A 23,599-nucleotide genomic window follows, 5' to 3' on the forward strand; every position below is an offset into this window, starting at 1 on the left:
TTAAAAACAAGTAAGTGTTAATTTCCTTGTGACAGTTTTGTGCATTACTGTTAAATGTTTGAAAACAACTTGTATATTGCGTAAATCCAGGCACATCTGAGTCGAAATGTTGGTCGAAGCATAAACCGTCACCGACTCCGGCATTTACACGTTTTATGATTGCTTGCGAAGAGAAGTCGATGAAGGCTATGCCTCTCAACTTCTCTAAAGAGAATAATTTTAACCCTCTCTCTATAATCCATTTACACGTGGTATATGTTCTGAATGTTATCTATACGTGTTAAATTTTTATTCCCTCTTGCTTTGCAAATATTCTTCTAAATAAATTGTATAAAATTGGGGAAAAACCCCGCAAATTACATGTATATATATGCATTATGCAACTATATAATCACGTTGTCGAACACCTTAGTCCTACCTTTCATTCTAACTATATGAAAATAATATACCAAAGGAATAGTCAGAGAGAGAGAGAGAGAGAGAGAGAGAGAGAGAGAGAGAAAGAGAGAGGGAGAGAGATTGAATATTGTTTAACGTCCCTCTCGAGAATATTTCACCCATATGGAGACGTCACCACTGGCGGTGAAGGGCTGCAAAATTTAGGCCTATGTTCGGCGCTTATGGCCGTTGAGCAGGGAGGGATCTTTATCGTGACACACGTGCTGTGACACGGGACCTTGGTTCTTGCAGTCTCATCCGAAGGACCGCCCCCATTTAGTTGCCTCTTACGACAAGCAAGGGGGTATTGAGGACCTATTCTAACCCGGATCCCCACGGGGAGAGAGAGAGAGAGAGAGAGAGAGAGAGAGAGAGAGAGAGAATTCTTTCTACAAATGAATAATGGAAAGCGAACTTGGTAAGCTACTAGTGTATGGGGGGGGGGGGGGGGGGGGGGGGTGTTTGATTCCATTATACATGTACATGTATGACTATCAATGATACATGTAGTTCACTGAAACCAACTGCAGTATTCAAATGTTAATTAAAGAGGCATGCTAACACATCGTTGACTATTTTCTCAGATTAATAGCTATTGTGGCTCGCATTGATTTGGTAACATTCTCAAAAATGATTATAACTAATCAGTTAATTTCAAAAACATATTTCTATTCCTCCATGGAAATAACAAGAACACCAAGAACAAAATTTGAAAGTAAAAAATAAAAGCACATGAAATATTTTACTTCATTGGAAATACCGACACAATGTAACGCTTAATCATGTTAATTTATCCCATGTCATTATTCATCAAAATTTTAACAAGCATTCTCATTGCATGGCAATAGAATACATAGTCCCCAACCAGTCGCAAAATTACTGGACCACAACAATCTTCAAAGTCCATTATGAATGTTATGGTAAAGGCGAAAATTGGGGAACCACGATAGAAATGGTTGGATTTTAACTACTATTTAGGTACAAAGACCAGACCAGGAAAAAAGAAAAATTCATAACTAGGTTTAAGTCTTTAACCAAGTCGATGAACTGTGAAATGTAGATGATCATGAATACTTTAGCTACATTGTTCTACTTGTGTGATGTTTGTATATATCATATTTCATTTCATGAAAACAGAAGGACTTACCTTTACCCTCACTACACCGAGATTGTGTTTTGTTAACCTCACTACAACGAGATTGTGTTTTGTTAACCTCACTACACCAAGATTGTGTTTCATAAACATTTTCGTCGTCCTCATCAATTGTAGGAAGTCTACCAGTCAACGATCTGGAAGATAAAACCACACGTCAGTATTATACACAGGGTCATCGTTAATATTTCAGAAATAAGATATCCTTTTTGAGTGTTACTGGGATATGAAATGAAGTTGGTCACGTGATCAAATCCTATAACGCCCAACTTCATGCCATATCCCAATAACACTCAAAACTGATATTTTATTTTTTATATCTACATTTTGATTTGTGTCCTTACTGAGCTTCCGTGTACTTTTGGAGCAGATGGCCGAAACAACGATCGGACAACACAAACTATATTTAGTTAGATTTTTATCCAATAAATTCTTAAGAACAATATTGATGAGAATATAAGATATTAATATTTAATTTAGAAGGTTAAAAAAGACGAAACAGGTGTAAAATAAAGGTAATTTAGAGCGTCAAGTCAACTGAATGAAAGACAAGAACGGAGTAAAACTACATTCGTGATGTGATTTGGTTGCGATCAGCGATGGAGAAGTGGCGGTGGCCTACTTGAAGTAACCTCTTGGTAAGATTTTTGGAAGAGAACGACGGCATATTCATCGTTAGGACTCGAGGTTGTAGCCATGCACTGCATGTTTTAGGACAGATTTAGACGAGGTACAGCCACATGTAGGTTACTTTTTTCGTTTGTACCTCCAGTGAGTGAACAACCACTTCATAAACAACCTCCCTCATGCCGAATCAGGGCCGTTGCCCGGAAACAATAGGCTATCATCATAAAGTAAATAGGTTTATAATTTCTGTGGAAACGAAGGGGTTATTATGTCTTTCCTATTCCCCCTCATTTCTGTCCAAGCCTTCATAAAGTATGTGGGAAATCAGTCGCGCTTTGGTTCGAATTTATTTCAGGTTACATTTGATGTGAATAGTTCGAAAACTTACATAAATCAATCCATTAATGATTTTTTTCGTAAGTGTCAGAATCCAATTGAAACCATTCAAATCCACACTAAATCGACGATAATCGTCATTTCAAATAATACATTTCGCTGTCAAATTCACCTCAATGATTTAAAAGTGCATGCGTCAACTCATTTTGCAAGACATGTACAGGCTGAGGAGGGGTGAAATACCTTACTTTTAGTAATTCGCACAAAAAAGTTTTGGGTACCATACTTTCCAGCTTTGTCATTATCTGCCCCCCCCCCCCCCCCCTCCCTTGAGACAGTATTTTGTTTCTCAAATAAAAAAATAATAAACGTACTGAGAGAGAATTGAACAACAATTTAACCTTTTCAAAATGTATTACTTTATTCTGGCTGCAACCTTAGAAAATATTTTATGGGCCTACTTCCTAATATACAATGAAAGGTGAAGATGACGAACAGTGATCAATCTCATATCTCCTAGATATAATAATGAATACAAAATAAAACAAGATGCCCACAGGCCTTATCGGTCACATGAGTACTAGTGAAAAAGTATCATTCCCAAGGGCTATGAAATCTAGAAAAAAAAATCTGTTCTGAATAACTAAGCTAAATTTTAATGTTCAGCAATAGGTGTGTTAACATTAAAAAAATATGACCAATTTGGACCCATTCTAGAGTCAAAACCCTGGGGCCCGTTTTACAAAAAGTTGTAAATCTTAAGTCCTAAGTCCTAAATTTGAAGAACTTACGACAGATCGTAGGACCGTTTTACAAAACGTATCGTAATCGTAAATTCTTTTGTCGCAAGTCGTATATGGAACTCTTCAGCGCATGAAGTTGTAGAATTGAACATAGATATCGCGCGAAACCCGACGCTTTGACGCGCAGACACTGGGGAGGAAAGAAAATTGGAGCAAATTAACTTTGAATTATATATTTGCATCGCTAATTAAGCGAAGTAAATTCATTCAATTCAATCTGTTGATTTACCAAACATGTTGGCATACAATCTTAATTGATACATTAATTAATAAACTACTAATTCATACTAACAGTGAAACGACTACCTAAATTGGGATGGGATAGACAGGGAATCCACACATTTTGAAGAAAATATCGCCAAAATAAATAAAGGGGGGGGGGGGGGGGTAGTTAGGCACCTGACTGTAGCCAAAACCTGTTGATTGAATGTTAACCATTTGAAGCTGATCAATACATACCTTACATATAAACAATTCTTAATTACTGCACAGCATGTTATAAGCAAGCATTTTGTTTTTACGTACATTGTATATATAAATGCACATGCATTTATATTCGAGTTACAAGACTAAGGGGGGGGGGGGGGGGGGGGGGGGGGGGGGGGGGGAGGACATTGCTAATTATAAGTTAGTTGTGCTAATGCATGCATATTATATGAATAATTAGACTTATTATTTGATCTCAAATTATATATATTCCTAATTATCTTAATATTAGTTACAGATTTCCAATATCAAGGAAATTAAGTTGATTTTTTAAAAGTTAGATTTTAAATAAGAGTTATTCTTGTGTATTATAATATACATGATATACTAGGCGATATAAAATCATAATTTTACAGGTACGTGGCTGTATCAAGTGGTCTAATATAGGACGGAAAGGTGAATCTTTGCAGTTCGTTAATGGCTATATAACAAACAATATGATGGATGATGGTACTTGTTAAGGGGGGGGGGGGGGGATTCAATCACACGTTAAAAAAAAATGCAACACCGTCTATTTTTTCATAAATACTAATAACTGGTATAATGGGGGGATGTAGTTATTAATTAATTAATTCACTCACAATTTCTTTTTCCATTTGAAATACATTAGATTTACAAACATACTAATAGGCCTAACTGATAAATTTATGTATGGGGGCGGGCGTGGAAAAGGGTTAGGGATTAATTCACTCACAATTTTTTTCCCAATACAGTGTCTTTCTCATACATACTAATAATTGGTATAAATCTACCATGATATTGGATAACACCGTGCATATAAATGATGTACTAGTACATGAAAGTGCATACACGTATAATATAGGCGTACATAACTAGGCCTACGTGTGGATGGGTGTGTCGAAATAAGATCTGATATGACATGCATATTCTTTTTTAAAATGCTTGAAGTAGTCAACATCATCATGATCATTGGAAAAAGTATGGTCTATGCGGGAATATACAAACATTGTAAAAAAAACATTGCAATGGGTCCTATGGCACACACTTGCTACATTTGTTTGATCCGCGCACTGACGGAAATACCACATTTTGTGTGACGCAGTCATTAGAGGAAGTGACGCATTGTAGTAAACAAAGGAGGCAGGACAGGCCTTTATGTTTGCAGACAATAATGAATCATGGTATGTACTTGAATAACAGCTGGTACAGTCTTGCTTAGGTTTGTAGGATGCTCTACGTCTCCCCGCACTAAATCTGTTAACTCGTAGAGATACCGCCTGGGCAAACGATACCTCTCGACTACCTCAACATCACTGAGGTAGTCCAACGGATTATTTCTATCGCGAAACACCCGCAGCACACGTATTTTATGAGTCTCATTCATAACATTAAACATTAGAAATGCAGCCATGTTGAATTATTTTAATAACCATAGTAACAAAGATTTTATGGAGCACTTGTAAACGACAAAACTTGGGACATAGGGTCGCCCCCGGGCGGTCGTAGACTTATGGCCGAATTTCATCGTAACTCGTAAATCCTAAATCTTTGTAAAACAGTCTCACATCGTAAGTTATGTCTTACGACTAATTTTAAGACTTACGACCTTTTGTAAAACGGGCCCCTGGTTAGTAAAATTCACCAATTTGTATATCCTTTTCTGATATTCACAACTATGCATTTAGATTTTATACAGTATCAGCAAACTTACAAATAAATACTATATCCTAAGTTTGGCCCCATCCTGGGGTCAGAACCCCTACCCCAGGGATCATCAAATTTACAAGTTTAGTAAAGGACTATGTGCTCTTTTAAATATCCATTTAGTTTCAATTTAATACCAATAGCACTAAAGAAGATGTCATTTAAGTGTTTACACATAAGCACTATATAGTAAGTTTTGGTATTACCGTGGGGTCATGAAATTTACAATTTTGGTAGAAGCTTCCTTGCTCATCATTACTTCATGTATAATAATATACTCACTTTCTCTGCTAGATGCCCAGGAGTAAAGAAGATTTTAAAAGAAATACATCAATTTTACAGTTTTTACCCCAAAATTAAGGCCTCTAAGGGTGGGGGGTCATGGCATTTACAATTTCCGGTCTGTCTCCTTCATCTATAGATGCTACATTTTACCAAATTTGATCAAGATTGGCCCACTAGTTTCTGGGAAGAGATGACTAATTTGGACCCATCCTTGATTCAAAACCCTAGGTTGTGATATACACCATTTTTTGTACATCCTTTTCTGCTATTCCTAAGTATGCAATTAGATTTCATACAATATCAGCAAACTTGCACATAAATACTACAAACTAAGTTTGGCCCCACCCTAATACCAAAGCCCCTACCCCTTGGATCATCAAATTTACAATTTTGGTAAGGGACTACCTGCTCTTTCTAAATATTCATTTAGTATCAATAAAACTAAAGAAGATGCTATTAACACTAAATAGTAAGTTTGGCCCCGCCCTGGGGTCAAAACCCCTACCAATTTTGGTAGAAGCCTTCCTGGTCTATATCACTCTGCATTTAGGTTTTGTTCCATGTGTGCGGTTGTAGAGAAGATTTTTTGAAAATTGGTCAATTTTTGTCTCACCCTTAATGCCCCAGGAGTCCTGAAATTTACAACTTCTGTCCCCCTTGTTCCAAAGATGCTTCATACAAAATTTGAAAAGAACTGGAATGATTATTCATTATTGATGGAATTCAAGAAAAAATTAAAAAATTTCTATTATTCACACATTCAATAACTGACCATTTTGGCCCCACCCTGATACCACAACCCCTACCCCTGGGGTCATCAAATTTACAATTTTAGTAAAGGATTACCTGCTCTTTCTAAATAAAATCCATTTAGTTTCTATTTAGTATCAATAGCACTAAAGGAGATGTTATTTAAGTGTTTTACACATAAACACTATATAGTAAGTTTGGCCCCACCCTGGGGTCAGAACTCCTACCCCTGGGATCATCAAATTTACAATTTTGGTAGAAGCTTCCTTGCTAATCATTACTATATACTAAGTATACTCATTTTCTCTGCTAGATGCCCAGGAGTAAATTAGAAGATTTTTAAAGAAATACATAAATTTTACAGTTTTTACCCCAAAATTAAGGTTCATTAGGGTTGGCGTCATGAGATTTACAAATTCCGGTCTCCTTCACCTACATATGCTACATACCAAATTTGGTCAAGATTGGCCTAGTAGTTTCTGGGAAGAAGTTGTTTACGGACGACGCACAGCGCCGAGCAATTGCAATAGGTCATCTGAGTTTACTAAGAATTCGAACTTGATCTGTAACTTGTTATCATGGCAAAGCAACATACCAAATATCAAATAAATATCCGCAAGAACAGAGAAAAAAAGTGCGGAAAACTGAACTGACGGACGGAGCGCAAAGCTAAAGTCCTCTTAGACTTCGTCGGTAGGGGACTAATAAATCAAACCGCATGCGAAAGGTAGGGGTTCGAATCCAGGTTACGAAAGACCCACGTCGTTAAAACAGGTAGTGACAGTTCCATCGCCAAACGCTCGGCATCAGGTGTGAATGTTACGGGTCCTCGGAGATGACCTTAAAACGGATAATATCCCGTGTCACGGTAGGCATGGCACTCTAAAGAACCCTCATTGCTTAGTGACCGTAAGCGCCGAGCATAGACCTTTTGAAGCTTATCACCGGTATTTATGACGTCTTCATATGAGTGAAAAATTCTCGAGTGGGTGGCTAAACAAGAAACATTTAATTAATAAACATGTACCACAATCCCTGTTGTATTGTTGGAAGTACACACATCTATGATATTATGTATAAATACATACACATGTGCATGAAAGGTGAAGATAACGAATAGTGATCAATCTTATAATTCGTATAAGCAATACAAAATAGAAAGTTGGGCAAACAAGGACCCCTGGATATACCAGAGGTGGGGTCATTTGTCTAGGAGGAGTACGCATAGAATACGTTTTGCCACGTGGGGTGGGGTGGGGGCATATAAACAATGTGTGCACTTTTCGATTTTCTACTCATAGGTGTCGCTGCTTGCTAACACCTCTTGTCATTGCCTACATTTCAGAATTCTTGTAAAACGCTTTGTAAATTCTTATACAAACGTTTAACTTAGCAACTTAGCTTAATCAATTTACGGGGCAGGATTTCAAGATAAAATTGTTTTACCGCTTGTACACAAATTCCCAGAATTTTGATAATTAAATTAAAGCACATTTTCCTGATCTTGGTGTGGTCTTAGCTACATTAATCTTTCTAATTCTTAAATTCCGTTCCGTGTTACAAACATCCACTGGTCGCGGTAGCTCTGTGGTACTAGAGCGTTCGCTTCGTAACCAGGAGGTCGCGAGTTCGAGCCCCGCTCAAGCCATGGCTGCGTTAATTTTATAACGTGATTATAGGTACTGGCAGTGAATGGAGCCTCCGTCACCAAATGCTCGGCATTTAGAAGTGAGAATCACAGGTCTTTTGGATACGACCTTAAAACTAGTTTCTGTGGAAACGAGGGAGTTATTTATATTCGGTCTTTCTATCCCCCTCGTTTCTGTCCAAGCCCTCATAAAGTATGTGGGAAATCAGTCGCGCATCGGTTTGAATTTATTTCAGCTTACATTTGATGTGAATCGTTTGAAAACTTACATAAATCAATTCATGAATGATTTTGCCGCAAGGGAATACAATTGAAACCATTTAATTCCACACGAAAGCAACGATAATCGTCGTCATTTCAAACACAACAGCCTTTCGCTGTCAAATTCGCCTCCATGATAAACAATGACTTCAGCGCATGCGTCACCTCAATAGCTAGAGGCCCAATAGGGATGAAATTTCTTACTTTAGTAAATCGCACACAAATCTAACTATTTCAGTTTATTTTTTCATTACAGGTATAGTATTTTTGTGAATGGACATATTTTTCTGAATTTGAAAATACAGAAAACAATATAGATAAAAAGGAAGTTGTTACATAAATTATTCTAAGTGTTTGTTGAAATGAAAAATAGAAGAAAATGTACGTAATATATTTAAATGTATTCGCAAGTTCGATATTGTCTGAAATAAATGCGCATATTGTTTTTTATGTGCTGTTTGTTTTAAAAAATGTCATTGTTGTAACAAAAAAAAAAAAAAAAAGAAAAAAAAGAAAGAAATGAATAATAATAAAAAGAAAGAAAAAAGATAAACAGAAGTGTTGAAATGTATGGGATTAAATATTGTTTGATTTATCTCGACCATAATATCAGGCGCGGATATAGATTTTCAAAGAGGATGAACCAGAGGATCTGTTGACTGTTGTTGATACCATGACATGTGTTTTGTACAGTGTACTTATTTTTTATCGTATGCTTGCAGTATTATAAGTTAGTTACCGATTAAAACATCCTTTAAAAAAGAATTAAATATGACAAACGTTATATTTACAATGCTCATTGATAAATGTTCATTATCTGACAAAAAACTTAATTCACTTAGTCTTCATCAACACCCCCCCCCCTTAAAACAAAATTTGATGATGTTGAAAATAATAATCAGTGTACATGAATATCGATGTCGGATTGCATAAACTTGCAGGAGTTTCGAACCCCTCCCCCATAAATATTTAAAATTAAGTTTTGATCCAGCATTGATGATTTGACATTTCCCCTAAAAGAGTTCAATTGATTCTTTCGGACGCATGTGAATGAATCTCTTTGTTAGATAATTAATGTCCAGTTTGATATTGGGGGTAATCGTTCATTAATGACACTCCAGAAAGTCTATCCTTGCCTACTGTGGAACGTAAAGTACATCTTTACAAGTAAGTGTTGAAATGAAAAGGACCTTTCTGGTTTGCAGTTGGTAACGGGTAAGGTGCAGCCGATGAAGAATTATAATTTCTGCAGGTTGGAAAATATCTTTATTGAATTCCGACAAGCATTCCACTTGGCATCAACTAAATCTACGACTGACCACTTCTGTTTCCAAGCGCTGGCCTCGTGTTGGAGAGACGTGGGCGATTAAAAGTCATTTCCCCACATAAATAAACTCTCTCACTCACACTCCAAAATCAAAAGGATTACAACTGGTGACGTCTCAATATGTGTAAAAATTTTACGATGAGACGTAATGCAAGATTGATTGGTTGCCGTTTTCCGCCACACTAAACAATTTTTCACTAACAGGACCATAGTTGCTTTTGGCCTTCGGTACTTTTAAAATGTTCTACTCAAGACATGCGCGGTTTGAGACGCCAATTACTGTAACAATAAATACACTATACCTATGCACGTTCTCGCTGTTCTTCAGTTCTGGGACCAAGTCTAGAAAATATATAGAAAAGAATCTTACAGAAAAAGTCACCGAATTTGTTTTCATGTTGCATGTATTGTAAGTATACTTCCTTACTTTATAATTTTGAAACAGGTTGATAACATTGTCGTGATGAAATCTTACCATCACCCAAAACATGACAGTCGCGATCCTCCCAAGTATCAATTTCCAGCAGGCTGCATTCTGAAATTACTTCCAGCTCGGGTTTCCGGCTCTTAGGCCTAAAACATATATAAAAACCAAAATAAAAACCCGTTAATGTCAAGGACATTACAAACACTTATTTTCTCCGATCTCTATCTTTTTTTAAATACTTACTTTCGTGACGGATTCAGTAACATATTGCTCGACACAAATTATACTAGTAACTAGCGTTTGGCAATACCTACTATGACGTAACCCCAATTGTGACGTAGTGTTTTCTACAAGCAGCAATTGTGACGTAGTGCATTCTGCAAACAGAGCTCAGTCCGCTTCCAAAAATGTTTGAATGTCATTTTTTTTTGGTGAAAAAAAACAACACAACAACACACCTTCAAAAGTAGCGTATTTTCTAAAGTCAATGCTTAAAACTTTTATTCATAAACCGAAAGTTTTCATACCGTGTGTTACGACTGACAACTCGTACCAAGAACGATAACTCGCATTTTCGCAAACAAAGAATATTTTGAACATTAGGCCTACCAGAATCCCCAAAAAGTTTAGATCAAAGTTTCTAAGCAAGACCAGAGTTCTTGAAATTTCTTTTGAAGTGTCAGACATTTGGTCTGACACTGTTAGAAATAGTGTCAGCCCAAACAAAATTTTGTCAGTCCAGATAAAAATGCATTGCTTTTGAGGTTTTCATATATTTTATTTAAAATCAACTACATGTGTAATTGTATTCAATCTCCATCTCAGCTATAAGTTTATAAATCATCTTTTCATACCCTTTCTCATCTCCCTTATACTCTGAATGAATCTTCCTCACTTTCACTATCCGAGTGACTTTCTTGCTCTATTTCTCTCTCACCCTCCACTTCTCTCTCATCCTCCATTTTTCTCTCTATCCTGTATATTCCTCTCAACTTCTTTCTCATCTTCCTCTGCAATCGTTGTAACTACTTATTCTCTCACTTAAGCACGAGTGTAGTTGGTCTTTTCGTCAGTTTCGACTTAGAGCAGATTGTGTCATCAAGCAGTTGGTAAAAACGCTGCAAACAAATGCCATTGTCTCCCAGATTGCCAGGCGGAGATACAATCGGTTTCTCTTCTCCTCGTAGTTCCTCACAACTGATTCCTCACCTTTACGTTTCAATGTGTTGCCAGATTTAGCATTGGTTTGAAAATTTATGAGCTACATGGCCACCATTTTTCCCGGTAAAAAACGGACTTCGATCCCGATCTTATATCGGCCATCAGGACCGACAATTAAGTAACTCGTGTCGGACATTTACTACTTTTATCGGATAATCCGACATTACCGACACTTTTCAAGAACTCTGCAAGACTATCTGAAATGATTCGTCTATTGTCTACTTTTTGGACTTGAATCAGAATTGTTTTATGTTTTTAAGTTTTTGTCTTCATATGAAATAAATGATGTTCATTACAACTGCTAAAACTCCCAACATTAGCATATAGACGATTTCGAGGAGACATGATCAATGTATAAAATACTTACCGAGAAATATGACCCTGAAGTTACCAAATTTATCAGAATGAACAACAAATCAACAAGAGGACACAGTTATGAGAATAGATATTTAAAATCCGTCCGAGATTGAATGTCATGAAATATTCATTTGTGCAGATCCGTCGACATCTGGAATAGTCTACCAATTATATCACTTGTAACAGCAAAAACAATGAAAACAATTGAGGCGGGACTTGATAAAAAAAAAAAAAAAACCCAACCCAGCCACTATACTATAATTACAGTGAAAAATTCAGATAACCCAAACCAGACCTCACCACGAAATTTGTTCAGACATTATTGCTGATAGCTGAGGATTCAAAAGAATCCTAGAGTCAGAAGAGGAACCATTATCAGGCACTTAAATCACCCCCCCCCCTTCTGTTGACAACGTTTAATTTACGATATATATTTATGGGCAAAAACAGTTATTTTCATACAATATACATTAGCTCGATAGTAATACACTTGGAGTGACGAATATCGCAGCACTATTCAGTTGTAAGCCTTCTATAGAATAGAAAATTTAAAACATAGACATCTGTTGAAAATATACATGTAGATTGTCTTCTTTTCTTAATGGCACACACGACGCATTTATCACTGCAAATCGTTTTAATAAACATTCAATACAATCTGTGTATAGATCTATTCTAATAATAAATTTACCAATAATATTGTAAAACAATATTAGGCCTATATTCCAATATTTGAATAAATAAATATTCGTCGCGGACTTCAAACTTGCAGGCGTTTTGTTTACATCAACTACTTAATAAAACCTACTCTCCTGATGTTAATATCGTTTGTAAGATGACCTTTCATTCTAATAATCTCTTGTAGGCGGAAATAATTTAATTACCGGTAAATTTTGCCAAACACGTGTTTACAACTTCTTTGATCAGCTGAACTCATGAACTGATATATTGTAACCATCTGTACAATGATATTGATATCGGGAGACTGAGCTGACCATGATGAAAAGTTCATATCAGGCCAACGACAAAAATTGTTGAGTTTCCGCTAACGTTCTAAAAAAAAAAAATAGGGTAGGTAGGTAGGAAATAAATTTTATTTTTTTTAAAAATTTTATTTTTTCAAAGTATGCAAAAACATTGTAAACTCTTAACAAGTTAAATGTTCGATTGAATTTTATACTTTCAAATTAAAATTTTGCTTAAATTGTATTGCAAGTAAACTTTCAATCATAACATTTCACCTGTTATTGGCTGAGGATTATTTCCAGATGTTTTAATTATAAGAAACAATATTTTTCAATAAAACATATCTAGCATTAAACACAAAAGTTAACTCCTTTATGCCACTATGCTATACAAGTACCAGATATATTGTTTCTACATTTAGATTGGTTGTCATAGGAATACTACTATTGGATATGTTTGACAGGAAAATAATGTGATGGTTTTGAAAAATATATTAAATCATCACCAAAATATCAACATCATTAACATATTTTAAGTTTATTAATACATTTATGAATGTATTTTCACAATCTAAATGGAACAAGGGTAGGAAGACAGTCTGGGCAGATCCCACTTATCCTAATGGGATCCAACTCTCTTCCAGCTAAAACTTTACCGGACATAAATTTTTATTTTAAAAAAAGTCTGCACATCTTTTTTTTTCCCTCTCGGCCTTAACCAGCCATCAACTCGGATGCGTTCACCAGCTGTTCAGTTCACTGCTTTATTTGCGGCCTTTTTCATACTGTTTTCAGTTAGAACTGCAGCAGAAACTATGGATGTGAATACAAATTTGACAGACTGGACATTAATGTCTGTCAGTCTGCATCATGACCTCCACATCAAACTAGGGTCCCCGTGTATATACAGTAATACCCGCTGAAGCGATAGCATAAGACAGTGCATGGCTATAAATAGACACCGTCTAAAAACACCATAGGAGTTGGCAATTTTAACAAAATAAAGTCTTCCATGGAAACATGACACTTGGTAAAGTCTCTCGACAGTCTGTTAACTTCAATTGTTAAATCACCGTTGCTTGAGGCACGCATGGAGGTACTAGCCACTATGTCAACCATCATGCCATGCTGTTAGTTACAAACATTATCAATGTTGTTTAGACGCTTGACATACCATGCAATTCAAGTGTTTGAATGACTTCATCTCAATGTCTAACTAAAAAGGAAAACCAAGGACCGGAAATATATTTTTTCCGGGAAAATGACGATTTTTTTTTTTAAATATCGAAAAAAAATTCTAGGGTCGGGGCTATAATTTAGGGTCGGTCGGGTTAGCGGAAACACAACACATTTTATCAGTGGCCTCATTTTCTTCCAGATAGGATGGGGACAAGGTCATCTTGAAAAACATAATTTACATGTGGAAAATGTCTGATAATAACGGGCCATAAATTCATTAATTGTTTACTAATATTGCAACATACTTTTGAGAGGTTATATTACCGTGATGTCTGGTCAATGTCCCGACACCTTCGAAGCAAAAACATCCCCACATGTCATAATGGACAGTTTGTTCTTCGATGGCATGCACTCAAAATGGGGTTGTCAACTTCGTCGGACTTTCGCCAGATGTACACGCGGTCATTGCTACCAATATTCTACCTGACACTCATCACTAAATATCCAATTCTTCCACTGATTATCAACTGGATGATTGTAGTTCGATTTTTTTTTTTACCCGGTTTCCTTTTGAAATACTCTTCTCACGGTGGGGGAGGGCTCACTTCGGTGGGTGCGCGAGCATGTGTTGCTTTTTGATCCCCTCTCCAAAAACGTCATATTTTATTAGATGACGTCACAGAGTCCGCGCCGATGGTGATAACAGAGCAATCTAGAAAGCTGTGTAGGATAATACTTGTTGACAATGTTGCATACACTGATACAGTGGCAAGTTTTGATGTAATTCAAAATATCCAAAATCGATAATTATAACCTTTTCTGATTAAGGACTAGATCAAGTTGCAGATTTTTTGTTGTTGGAAGTATTAGACTTCAAAGTCGATGTTAGAAGGGTTGTTTTCCCCCCATCGAGAATTTTTCGCTCCCATAGCGAGTTCACCAACTTTTATTGAAGTACTACATATTTAGAACGGTCGCGGTAGCTTAGTGCCTGTTCCAAATCTGGAAATAAGGGGAAAAAAATTCGCATAGGTCCTCGTACATAAATTCTGATCGACCTTGACAAAATGACCTTGAGAGGCCTTTATCCACAAGACCAGTTAACAGTTGAACTATTGTTGAAACGAAGGTAGGGTCTTCGGCCTTTTTTAAATGACCTTGAGTGACCTTTGTTTGAAAGCCAAATAGCCTTGCTGTGGTCTTCAATGCGATATTTAAATATCTCGACGTTTTATCTGTTAACAATAATTTTCACTTCTACGTCGATTCGATACATCCCTGTGGACTCGAAATAAAAGACACCACAGGTCGCCCACTTCTGCTTCATACTAGGTATTTTATTGATATAGGTAACCATATTTACGGCCAACTAACAACTCAACTTTATGATAAACGGGATGATTTCAGCTTCTCCATCGTCAACTTCCCATATTTATGAAGCAATATTCCATTATCACCTGCACATGGTGTTAATACATCTGAACTGATTCAATATACAAGAGTTTGTTCTACGTACGATCAGTTTTTATATCGAGGCAGGCTACTGACAAACAAGTTGATGGTGGAGGGGTTTTAACAATCTCGTTTGAAGTCAGCATTTCACATATTCTATGGTCACTATAACGATTGAGTTTGCCGATAAAATCTATCATCGGATCAAGTGCTGCCTGACGTGTTTCATACCGATTGTTAAGCTGTTCTTGGCACACTGATTTTGACTACGGCTAAGTCCGTTTATCTGATCAAGGTATAGGACTCGGGTGTGTGTGTAACCAGTCGACAGGGGATGCTTACTCCTACTAGGAGGTCAAACTTCAAAGCCTCGCGATACAGAAAAAAATATATAGTCAACTCCTCGCGGCATGGCAGATTTGAGCCCTCATGCGACACATTACAAATTGGTAAAATTTTGTGCAAATTACATGTGAAATGTAAGTATAAGGGCGATTTAATCATCAACAACCATGGTATCGGAATATACATACTCTCTATCAAACAAATCAAGGAGGAAGAGAGATGAAATGACCGAGAAAGATGGTTTAAATCATCATTTCAACTTTGTAGACCTACTCGTGAAACGCGAACGAAGTGTTTGAGGTAAGTACGGGTTTCTGAAATACGGTGAGAAATTTGAATGATTAAAATATATCTACCACAGTCTATGCAATATGATGTTTGCAGAAATATGGTGTAGTTTATGGGAAAATCCATCTCATACTCAGTGATACTGCGTTTTCTCCGCTTCGGAGGCGAGCCCTCATGCTCCACAGTGGCGACTCCAATGTGACCCGCATGCGGAAGGCCGGGGTTCAAATCCCGGCCGCGACAGACCTAAGTCGACAAAACAGGTAGTGACAGTTCCATCATCGAACGCTCGGCATCACGTGTGAATGTCACGGGTCCTCGGAGATATACCTGAGAAAACAGATGCCCCGTGTCACAGTAGGTGTGGCACGCTAAAGAACCCTCACTGCTCAATGAATGTAAGCGCCGAGCATAGGCCTAAATTTGAAGCCCTTCACCGGTCTTGGTGACGTCTCCATATGAGTGAAAAATTGAACAAGATACAATCAATCAGTCCAAGCGTTAACAGAGATGTATGTGAAGCTTGTGTAACACGCCCTCTGGTGAGAGAATGGTGTAGGATACGCATGTAATACATATTCGCTGCGGTCGCTGTCGCACAGTGGTAGAGCGTTCGCTCCGTTAACACGAATCCCGTATCACGACAGGCGTTGGCACGATAAAGAATCCCCACTGTTACGGACCTGAGGGCTAAGCATAGGTCTAAATTTATGGTACTTCACCTACAGCTGGTGATGTCTCGATATGAGTGAAAAATTTATTCAAGAGCAGAAATGGCCGGGTTGCTTTACAATGTATTATCTATCATAGAGACAGCAGTACAAAACATACTAGATTGTTGATTGATGGAGTATGGGTTTACGCCGATTTGGCAATATTTCAACCATACTGGAAACATGACATATTAAATGTAGAGTTTTTTGTTTTAAAAACAAGCAGTTTTGAAAAGTCACATGTATATTTTTAATGTTTTAAAATAATCATTAAAATGTACAAGATCTGAAAATGTCAAGCAAAAGCTGAGATAAGAGTTGGTTACACACAAAAGGTGCCGCACACCCATGCTTAAAGAAATTGACAAAATTCAACTACATGTAAATTTTACAACGAATGTACGATCACTTCCAAAAAGAGACGTGCATTTATAATGCTTCCATAACATTAGTACAATGTCTGAAAGATGAAAAACAGACAAATCAAATACTCTCCATGTAATATTTTCACTTGTCATAAGATGTATGTGAACAAAGTTTAATTGTCCTAGCCCCAATGATTCGGTCTGATCCTGATATTACGACCTTGATCTTGAGAAACAATAGGCATCCTCCACTAGGCATAAAGTGTATGAGTACCAAGTTTGACAGTCCTAGCCTCAAAAGTTCGGTCTGTATACTGCCTACAACGTTTTCCTACCACATGATACTGCGACCTTGAAAAATAATAGGCATTTTCCTCTCATTATGGTGATCAAATGTAATAAGTTGCAATATCCCGAGCTTATGGTTCGGTTTGTATCCTGCCTACAATGTTTTCCTAATAAGTGATACTGCGACCTTGACATATAACCTTATAAAAACATTAGGGATATTTCTCTCATCATGGTGATCAAAAACACCAAGTTGTAAAATCATTCGATCTATATGCTGCCCTCAAGGTCCGGACAGACGGACGACGCCTTCGACGGGCGTATAAAATGACGAGGTTCCAACTGCATGTAATTTTTCGTAAAATGTCTGATCACTTTCAAAGCGACACATGCACATATTCAGTGTGTCCATAACAACTGTACAAAATTTGAGGAATGTCAAGTCAGAAGTATCCGATGAGTTGATTACAGAAAGTAAGGACTCTATTGCAGGGACGCCCGGCCAACCATTCTATTAGCCGGATGCATCTTGTGCAACCCGACCATAAATTCTCAACGAGATGTATAAACAATGAATTAAGCGCTTACGGCCGTAACAGTTAGGATCCTTTACCGTGCCAACGCCTGCCGCGACCTCCATTTTTTCAGGTCACCTTTAATGGCGAAGGAGGAATCACTCATATTTACTTAAGTCTTATGTTTGACGCGACCATGGCAAATTCACGTTCTCCCTGGTGACGAAGCCAACGCTTTACCACTAAGCGAATATGCCTTACATGCGTAACCTACACATATTACGGGGAGCATACAGTGACTGTGTCAGTCGCTGTCGCTATTATTCCATAAGTCAGGGAGGTTTGGACCACGGTCAATTTGGAAAGGTCAAGAACATATATCTTGTGTAAGGAAAACGTATCTTAATTCAACAGTTTTTCATTACTTATTTAGCTCGAATTTGGTCCCGGACCGTTGTTTTCAAGTTGTGGCCCTTGAACTTCGATAAAAAGCATGAATTGTGAGTTTCCACACTTCTTACTCTGTTCTTGCTGATATTCGTTTCATATTTGGTAAATTGCTTTGCCATAAAAAATTACAGTTCAATTTCAAATTTAGTTTCGGTCCGTTGATTATTCACTATGTTATGGCCCTAAAAAAAAAAAGTATGAATTATCAGTTTTCTGGACTTTTTTTCATGTCACCGGAGTCACTCAGGTGATCTATTGCAATTGATCTGCATCATTCGCCGTGCGTTAACCTCCGTGGGGATCCGGGATGGAATAGGTCCTCAGTGCTCCTTGCTTGTCTCGGATGAGACCGGAAAAACCGAGGTCCCGTGTCATAGCACATGTGGCACGATAAAGATCCCTCCCTGTTTGATGGCCATAAGCACCGTGCATTGGCCTAAATTTTACAGCCCTTCACCGGCAGTGGTGACGTCTCCATATGAGTGAAAGATTCTCGAGAGGGACGTTAGACAATCAATCGCCGTACGTTAACAATAACATTTTTAAGTCCTTGAAAAGTACCATTCCATTCTTTCAAATTTCGTATGAAACATCTTTGGGACAAGGGGACAACCTCCAGGGATAGACTGACGTGTTTCATACCGATTGTTAAGCCGTTCTTGGCACACTGATTTGACTGCGGATAACTCCGTTTACCTGATCAGGATATGGGGCTCACGGCGGGTGTGACTGGTCAACAGGGGATGCTTACTCCTCCTAGGCACCTGATCCCACCTCTGGTGCCCAACTATCTATTTTGTATTGCTTGTAGGAGTTATGAGATTGATCACTGTTCGTTATCTTCACCTTACATTAACTTTTCCACTCACTTGCCCTTTGGGCAAGTAAACTCGAAGTTTTACTTGTCCAAATGAAATAACTTTGTTGTCCGAAATATTTTAGACTCAACCAGTAACTCTAATTATCTCTCTCTGTTAATTGGTGATACAGTACGATGTACTAGAATGAACCTTCACCATAATATGAGATTCAGTAAAGAAAACAACAATATATGGAGTTGGACTTTACTTTCTAATATTTGATATTCATCAAGCTTAACACAATTATTATAATAATCGCATTTCCTACTGAAAAAATTACTTGCCCCATCGGGCAAGTGTGTATTGAGTTCAACTTATCGGTACTGGGTTTTCACTTGCCTCGGGCAATCGGACAACCGTTAATGTCGATCCCTGACCTCTAATAATTTGAATTTTGCGAGCATGGAGTGACCTTTGTATTGGCCGTAATCTTTAACCATGTTACGACCTCGATGGGGGATTACTTGATGCTCCTATAGGTACGTTTTGAATAAAGGGGAATCTGTTTCTCCAACGTGTGCAATTTAGTTTCGGCGTGTTTTGAAGATGTCTTTGAAGGCTTTTCTAAGGATGGATAAATAACTTTCAATCGACGAGAAGTGTTGATTCTGCTCTCCATTTTTTTGGTGGTTGTTGCGAACATGTCTCTTCGCTGGTAATTGTGGCAACTGGCAAGATGTTTAAATGAGATGTGTTGTCATTATTTTTTATGTGAGCGTGTGTTCTCCATGGTAATGGTGTAAATGATGGCATCAGGCGAGATGTCGTAAGTGTGTTGTCATTTCTTCTGTTGTGACTTTGAACTTGTGTATTTATGAGTTGTGATGGCGACAGACAGGAATTGGCAGAGACGGATGTCTGTCTGTCTGTGGTGGAGATAAAGCCGTTCTCCCGTACGATGCAGTGCTGGAAGGCCAACACGACTGCTTTGCGCGATGTCTGCGGACCTAGAAAGATAATTATTACTTCATTATTATCGACATCAACTCAAAGAATTGTAATGTCTAACAGCAAGATATTTAAAATGATAAATATTCAGAAATCGATTTAAGAACAGAAATGACTGGGTTGCTCTAAAATATGTTATCTGTCATAGAGACTATAGTACAAAACTTAACATTCTGAAAAATGAAATATCAAATGTAGAAGTTTTCAAAACCAGGGTACAACAAACATAAGATGTCCGTCAAAAGCTAATATAGGGTATTTTTCTTACAACATGATTTGTTGAACTTAAGTTGTATCGGAAATCACCAAGGTGTGACATACTTTGCATCGTTAAAACCGACAAATTCTGTACTTTTTGATCTGTATCCTGCTACCATGACCTTGAGAAACAATAGACATCCTCCACTTGGCAGAATGTGTACCAAGTTTGACGGTCCTAGCTCCAACAATTCGGTCTGTATACTGCCTACAAGTTTTCCTACTATGTCATACTGCGACCTTGACCTTGAAAATCATAGGCATCTTCCTCTCATTATGGTGATCAAATGTATCAAGTTGTAATGTCCTGGATCTTACTGTTCGGTTTGCATCATGCTTACTAAGTGACACTACGACCTTGACCTTTGAACTAATAGTCCAGTCTAGATTCTGCCTACAAGGTTTCCTATTAACTGACACTGCAACCTTGAAAAATAATAAGCATCTTCCTCTCATCATATCCCGTGAGGATCCGGGTTAGAATAGGTCCTCAGTACCCCCTTGCTTGTCGTAAGAGGCGACTAAATGGGGCGGTCTTTCGGAAGAGACCGCAAAAACCGAGATCCCGTATCACAGCATGTGTGGCACGCTAAAGATCCTTCCCTGCTCAATGGCCATAAGCGCCGAGCATAGGACTAAATGTTGCAGCCCTTCACCGGCAGTGGTGACTTCTCCATATGAGTGAAATATTCTCGAGAGGGACGTGAAACATTATTCAATCCTCTCATCATAGTGATTAAATGCACGAAGTTGCAATATCATAGAGGTTATGATTTGGTCTGTAAACTGCCTACAAGGTTTTCCTACCATGTGAAACTGCGACCTTGACTATGAAAAACATTAGGCATCGAAAAACATAAGGCATCTTCCTCTCATCATCGGCATCAAATGTACTAAGTTGGCGATAACCTGGAGGTGATGGTTTAGTCTGTATCCTACCTAGAATGTTTTACTACTAAGTGACACTGCGACTTTACCTCTGATTTTGAAAAACAATAGTTTATCACCTTGTAGCCAGGTACAGATGGCCATGTAATGTTTATATCCTATCTTTGACCATAACTATACACTAACATAACTATATATGCGAATCGGGTGCATCAACTTGGTACCGTATACGTTTTTACATTAAGTATATAGCTTTTTATTTTAATATTCAGTCACATGTGTTCTCCAATTTATTGTATTCATTATAACATCGACGTTTATTATTTGATCAACCGACACACGCTTCAGTTCTGAAAGTATGACAAGGAATTGTAGATCAGGCAACAATTAAGTGAGGCCGTATATCATCATCCTGATCCAATCACGACTTTCCTACAAACAAACAAAATAGCCAACTCAAAAAATCTGAAATGTATAACGATAATTTCATTTCAATACGCCCATCACAAAGTACCGGGTATGTTAAGATAGAGTGAGGTGCGTCTGACTCTCCGTCTGAAAGCAGCGGTTAGGATAATTAAATAAGTACACACATTTTCATCGATTTATGAAGGTCTATTGTATTTCAAGGTCATGGGTCAAAGGCAAACTTTTGTTGTAAATTTTGTAAGTAAAGAACGAAATAGACATAGTAATACTAAGGCTAGGATAATCGACCCTAGTCCACATACACCCCATAGTGATGGAAAGATGCGCCTAATTTCACAATACAAGAGTCAAAGTGATTCTGCCATAGTTAAGCATAAGGGAAAACAATGCTAATAAGGCTTTGAATCATCACGATAGGTGTTCAAATTTCACATGATTGCGAGTTCACCAACTATTATTGAAGTACTACATATTTAGAACGGTCGCGGTAGTTGGGGCCTGTTCCAAATCTGGAAATAAGGGAAAAAAGTTCCTATAGGTCCTAGTACCTAAATTCTGATCGACCTTGACAAAATGACCTTGAGAGGTCTTTATCGCCTAATTTCATAATACAAGAGTCAAAGTGATTCTGCCATAGTTAAGCATAAGGGAAAACAATGCTAATAAGGCTTGAATCATCACGATAGGTGTTCAAATTTCACCATGATTGAAAAGTATTGTTTTCCTGCTCAAATTATATCTTTTTTAGAATGCGATCTTTCATCAATTTGATAATTCAGCAACTCCATCTTAAATAAACGCTATATCTAAGAAATTGTCTAAAGAACTGTTTGGCCATTATTGATCAAAGAATGCTGTATTCGGATGCTTCTTTACTTTAAATTAGGGGTGGCAGTGGAATATGGAATTGCCAATCGGTTAGCCGGAACTCGTTTCGACAGATTGACCGGTTAATCATATCAGAAGAATAGGTTTTGTGACATAGTTAATGACTTCAGTTTTTCAAGTTTGCTCTCTTTATATGCACAAAAAAGACAATGCAACACACCAATAATATTCTGTTTAATTAGAACATTATGTTTTAAATGAAATACCGTAAGTGTGAGAAAACGAAGAAAGCATGAAACGCACGATATTTCAGAAAGAGTGTCATGTGCTATAAAACCTGCAAAAAGTGTCTGAACTTCTGATAATAAATGAAATTTTTGTTGATGATTATGTTAAAATACTCAGGGATTACTGTGTTTACTCTGTTTAAATTACTATCTCTGTAGTTAATTTTAAATGAGCTTTCTTTATTTCCTAGATTTCAGGACATTTCTCATTAATCATACTTTTGATATAAAGAACACGAAAGGGGATTGATTGATTTGAAAATATTTCACGCGAACACGCCTAATATTGGTGATAATAATCACTCTTGTCTCGTAATCACCAACTGTACAAACACTGTTACTGTATATGGCGTTGATTATGTTCTATCATTATCATATGAGGCTTCATTTCAAAGATTTGGTATCAATTAAGATTTTATTAGTGGAAAATCGTTCAAGGAACTATAAATTCACAAGACATTCAGAAGCGATTTTTCAAAACTTATGATCAACATATTTGATCACCATGATGAGAGAAATATGCCTATCGTTTGTCAAGGTAGACCAAACCGTAAGCTCCAAGACATTGCAAGTTGGTACACATTTGATCACCATAATAAGATGCCTCTTATTATACCCCCCACAACTTGTTGCGGGGGGGGGGGGGGTATACTGGAATCGGGTTGTCCGTCTGTCTGTCCGTCCGTCCGTCCGTCCGTCTGTAGACGCAATGGTTTCCGGACTCTAAAGCATTATCCTTTCCACCTACCGTCACCAT

At 37.5% G+C, this 23,599-nt stretch overlaps 1 protein-coding gene and 1 long non-coding RNA gene across 5 annotated transcripts in view; one reads left to right on the top strand and one right to left on the bottom strand.

The window, feature by feature from the left end:
* The window catches only part of LOC125677051 (uncharacterized), a 135,681-nt gene that overhangs the window by 34,911 nt on the left and 77,171 nt on the right, over nt 1-23,599 (top strand). The window lies entirely within an intron of this gene.
* Nucleotides 1,596-10,381, bottom strand: LOC125677057 (uncharacterized). The gene is made up of 3 exons (XR_007370916.2): nt 10,255-10,381; nt 10,082-10,121; nt 1,596-1,728 (listed from the first exon to the last, which is right to left on the bottom strand). It is a non-coding gene; the product is annotated as an uncharacterized LOC125677057 (long non-coding RNA).

The sequence above is a fragment of the Ostrea edulis genome, chromosome 3 (genome assembly GCF_947568905.1).
Source record: "Ostrea edulis chromosome 3, xbOstEdul1.1, whole genome shotgun sequence".
Classification (NCBI taxonomy): domain Eukaryota; kingdom Metazoa; phylum Mollusca; class Bivalvia; order Ostreida; family Ostreidae; genus Ostrea; species Ostrea edulis.